The sequence below is a fragment of the Montipora foliosa genome, chromosome 9 (genome assembly GCF_036669935.1).
Source record: "Montipora foliosa isolate CH-2021 chromosome 9, ASM3666993v2, whole genome shotgun sequence".
Taxonomy (NCBI): domain Eukaryota; kingdom Metazoa; phylum Cnidaria; class Anthozoa; order Scleractinia; family Acroporidae; genus Montipora; species Montipora foliosa.
Window position 1 is genome coordinate 24,465,616 of NC_090877.1, and position 5,000 is coordinate 24,470,615.

The 5,000-nt window shown below is 38.4% G+C and overlaps 1 protein-coding gene across 2 annotated transcripts in view; it reads left to right on the top strand.

Moving 5' to 3' along the window:
* Positions 1–2,854: 2,854 nt before the first annotated feature.
* The window catches only part of LOC137970911 (ATP-binding cassette sub-family C member 4-like), a 25,074-nt gene continuing 22,928 nt past the window's right edge, over positions 2,855–5,000 (top strand). The window contains exon 1 of one of the 2 annotated variants that reach the window (XM_068817571.1): positions 2,855–2,952. The gene's annotated coding sequence lies outside the window, so the exon portion shown is untranslated. Of the gene's footprint in view, positions 2,953–3,060; positions 3,134–5,000 lie in introns of those variants that run through there. The other variant, XM_068817570.1, reaches the window with a different exon arrangement.

The window sequence follows — 5,000 nt, forward strand, 5'->3', positions numbered from 1 at the left end:
TACAATGTCACGCAACAAAAAAATAAATTCGAAATCTTTCAATGAAAAAGGTCCAGAACTTGGAATGTTGTAGGAAACAAATCTTTAAACCACCTCTCCAATTCTGAGGTCTGTTCAGTTCATCGTTTCTGAGTTATTTGTCGAAGCGTTTCACGCAACTTTGTAGAGTTTTTGTATGGAGACGCCATGTGGTCCAATAATATGGCTTCCCAACAAGCCGTCGATTAACCTTGAACCCGCAGCCATGCAGGGTCAAGTCAGGATTCCAGACGAAAGAAATCAAGTCGTTCTACCAGGTCAAGGGCCACAAAGAGCTTCAGTTTGCAAGAGAATCGATCTCAGAAGTTGCGACCCAAGGTAAATACAGTGAACGGGGAAGAAACTGGTGTAAAAAAAGATTGGTTTACACGAGAGGGCTGGAGTCCTTTTCCAATGAACACCTATGTCTAAGAGGAGGGAAGCTGTCTTGCAATGCTTGCCATGAGTTACTATCCACTAAGAAGAGCATTTTACAAAACCATTGTAAATCCAAGAAACATTCTCAAGGAAAGGAAAAGCTTGTCAAATCAAAGAAAACAGATGTTGCCATCACTGAGGCGTTGAAGCTGATAATGCCAGTTGCCGATTACAAACAAGCAACCTTGCCTTTAGAAGTGCGTGCATTTCGTCTACAGGTAGTGGAAGATTTCTTGAAGGCTGGAGTTCCATTGTACAAGATTGATAAACTTCGCGATCTTCTTGAAAGATGTGGAAACAGGTTTGACAGATAGCTCTCACTTACGTCAGCACATTCTCCTTATTTTGAAACAAGAAACAGAGCGACTGAAAGAAGAATTAGCTACCAGGTATCTCGGTCTAATCTTTGATGGGAGTAATAGACTGGGTGAGAACATAGTCATTATCGTGCCCTTTGTCAGTGACCACTGATCTATTGCTCAACGCCCTTATTGGCTAGATATCTGCACAAAGTCTGAAAATGCCCAAGATCTGGCCCATGTACTTAATGGCTGTCTGTCTGTTGACTATCAAGTACGTGGTAACTCTTCACTTGCAACAATGAAAGATGATGCAAGTGTTAGCGAAGCAGCCCTGAATCATATCAAATTTGTGTTTCCTAAAATTGTAAGTGCCATGTGCTTTTATCATACACTAGATAATGCAGGAAACCACTTCAAAGTTCCAGATCTCCTTTCCTTTGGAAGCTTGTGGATCCGTCTCTTTAAACACAGTCACAGGGCGAAGCTAATCCGGTAAGAGCTTACTGGTCGAGCCCCAAAGTCCTACAGTGAAACAAGATAGTAGTCAAAGTGGGAGGTGTTTGAACAGTTACTTGTGCAGTTTGGTGATGTAGAGCAATTTCTTTAAGAAGCCGAAGCAGCAAAGCTGCAACCATTACAGTCTTCTTCACTTTTTGCTCCTCCCTGGTCAGTCTCCTTTTGTATTTGTTCTTTTATTCAAACCCACCCTTCAATGTTTTAAGCCGATAGTTTTTATTTGCGTTTCGCTTGATTTGAATAAAATACGAGTATCTCGATATGCGCATGATATATGCGCAGTAACAGTAGTAGGCATCAAAGCAACTCCAAGGTGGTGAAAAAAACGTGTACCAAGCGTACATAATTTGAATTACAAAGCACTTTGAAAAAACTGTTAGGCCGAGCCTATTTGCAACCATTACAGTCTTCTTCACTTTTGCCTCCTCCCTGGCCTGTCTCCTTTGTATCAAACCTTCCTTCAAAAACTATCAGCTTAAAAGCCGATTGTTTTTATTTGCGTTTCGCTTGATTTGGTTGCCAGTTTCCAACCGCCGAATTTGGTTAAAAATTGTTATTAAGTGTCTTTCTCAGGAATGAAAGGAAATAAGGAGACATCAACGACTTCAGAGAAGAGTTTATCAAAGGCACAAGCCTTGTCGTCAACGTCATTAAAAACTCAAATGGGCAACTCTTTGAAATAATTGTTACAACTCTTGCATGTCATGTGATCTTAGGAGATCCTTAAGGATAAAGAGATGTATCCATAATGGCACAGACGATTGACTGATCGCTTTAATTAAAGGGGCTCACTAAAACCAGAGCGGCTACAAAGCATCCTCTATGATTTCGGTGAAAATGATATCAATTAGGGTTTTGTAAGATTAGTTATGCGAGTCGGCTCATAAATAATGTTTAATAAGGTTCCTTTCAGCACTGTCATTGCCTTCAGTTCTTGAGAGTTTCGACATGTTCTTTGAAAAGTGAAACATAAATGAAGGGAGAAGGTGGGATCGGCAATAAACAATAACTCCTCCACCAAATATTGATTTTTCGAGTCGTAGGAATGTCTACAACTCAGAGTCAGTCTACCGTAGCCCTCAAAACAAGCGTTCCCCTTGAAAGAAAGAGAACAAAGTGTAGTAGTTCTTAGTTAAATCAGAACGTCATCGTTATTGCTTTCTCAAACAAGAGTGTATACCTAAAGTTGAAATGAACTATTGAGCTGAGCGGGATAAATTTTATATTTAATTTCTACGCGACGACACGAGTTCATCTTCAATATTGTGAAGGCAATTATCGCTGAAGGCTATGCAAATCAGCTGGTAGGCTTGTGGTGCATGCGAAGATCTCACGAAAACGCGGGTGAAAGACAAAGCCATTTTTTCTAACAGAATTCCGAGTTTCCTAGTTGTACTTAATTTTTACATAACAGTCATTTTGCATCATGAGCATTTTTTAACGGAGAGATTGTAAATAATGACTTTCCCGCCGAACTGAAATACATTCACTGACACGGTCGAAAGCTTATTTCATTTAGTTTTTCTCATTAACATTTTATCCCGCAAATGAAATAGTTCGGTTTCGTAATAAGAACAACAATCAACAAAAAAGAATAGATACAATGTCGAGAAGACCAGCTTTAATTTGACTACACTTCTATTGAAGGTTGTAACTGACGATAGAATGAAATCAAAAGGTAACTCTGATTTTGTCCACAAATTGAAAAATACTACGTGAATTAAAATATATTAACGCCCTTGGCTTAGTGAACCATGTAGGTAATATACCATTGGGCTCATTGGCTAATTTAAATTATTGGCAAGAAGATTTGGAGTGAAGAATGTTGATCGACTTTAGCGGCTAAAAACATAATTAAGGTAAGCTTGACTTGCAATTTACCATGATAACTGGTAACACTTATCGCTGCTAATATTCTGTTACAATAGTGTTAATACGATAAAATTCGTTTACGGGAAAAAGCATCCGTGAGACTTGCGAGACTCGCGAGTATTTACTACGGAGGCAGCAATACGACTCGCAAATATTAAATGTTTGACAAGTGAAACGAGCGTTCTGGTTGATATTTAGGACAAAAATCAGATTTCTCATCTCAAATGCTTTAGAGAAAAGAAGTAGTAACTATGAGGAGAATTCCACCTGAACTTTGGAAGAGTTATGTTTGGGCACCGAAGGGAAACGTGACTGAGGGCGAAGCTTCGATTGATTTCAGTCTACTAAATGGTTAATTAACTTAATTTCGTTTGTGTTGGCTTCGCAAACGCTCCTAATCGAGTAAACAGGAAGTCTGTAAAGAAGTTTGAGTTTACACTCATGGTTGTGAGTGAGTTGATTAATAACAAGACGCCAACTAGGCGTTCGAGTGGGATGCACTTATCAAAGTAAGCAACAAGCAGCAGCTGTAATTAAAATTCCTTGGAACAGTACACAAATATACAGATCTGAAACTTTCGCGGCTCTCTCTCCCCTCACAATGTTGTTTGCACGTGATTTTCTGAGTTCATTTGGGGAAACAACATTGTGGGAGGGCAAGATATTGCAAAGTGTTTCAACAATTGTGTCCGAGGTTGTAGCTCTTATTGATATTAAGGGTGTTTTGTCAGCTCAAACCTCTTCTTTCATTTTTACAGTTCAGACTGGTTGTAAGTGATCAGTGTACAGTATTATCTGTCATACACACAGACGAATAAGTTGGAGAGTGTGTTATTAAATGCATACCTATTCTGGGAAAACGGAAACGGTAAAAACACAATAAGTAGAACGACTGCTAGTGTCATTCATATTGTTATTCATATTGGTGTACGAGATTACAGACCAAAAATGGAAGTTGATATTTTCAAAATATTTAATGTGAAAATCAGTAAAGTAGTACAATGAGGCACTTTAATTCATGAAAGACAATCTTCCGAAATGTCTTTTTTTTTAATTTTAAGTAAAGTTTAAGGTCACACCTATCGAGCCCTAAAAAAGGATGTAGAAAGATCAAATATTGTCAGAGATATTACTTTCGCCGGAAGTAGGAGTTCATTTTGATTGACAGCATATGGAGACCGTAATTGTCTTTCTTCGCAAAAGTTATATATATTTGCCTATAAAAGTATCATATTTTACTTTTTTGTGGCATTAAATCGTATTTTAAGAAAGTATTAAGCAATGAAGACCCACAAGCCACGTGAATATCTGAGGTCTGGCGCTAGCATTAGGAAAAAGAGAAAACAAGAGAACATAGCGGAAGGATCAAAGATGCAAAGCATGGTAGACCCATGGCAGGTGGAATTAAGGTTACCGTATACATTCAGGGGTGTCTGGCGTCCGAGCGATGCAGCGCCTCCGGTTTAAACTGTAGATACCTAAACCCTTATATCAAATTAAAGCTTATAAAGCTGGCTATCAAATCATATCAAGAATTTAGAAATTAAATAAATTGTCGAAGTTTTCACGACCTCTAAATGCGAGCGTCCGAATCACCTTTTCAAAGCTACAAGTCAAAGCAATTTTTGCTTTTCGCTATTTTATTTTGTTCCTCCGTTTCCCGACCCAAAAATCGTGTCTGCGTTGTGCCATACTCAGTTACAGTGAAAAGTTATAGAACGTTTTCGAAATAGTATTTTAAAAAATGTAAAGTGTTCGTACAAAAATCGCTCTCAGAGAAAATTTTGAAATAAAAAATTCGCAGACGCGCTTTTGTTGTTTATATGGTAACCTCGCCACTGTCAAATTTGGGGG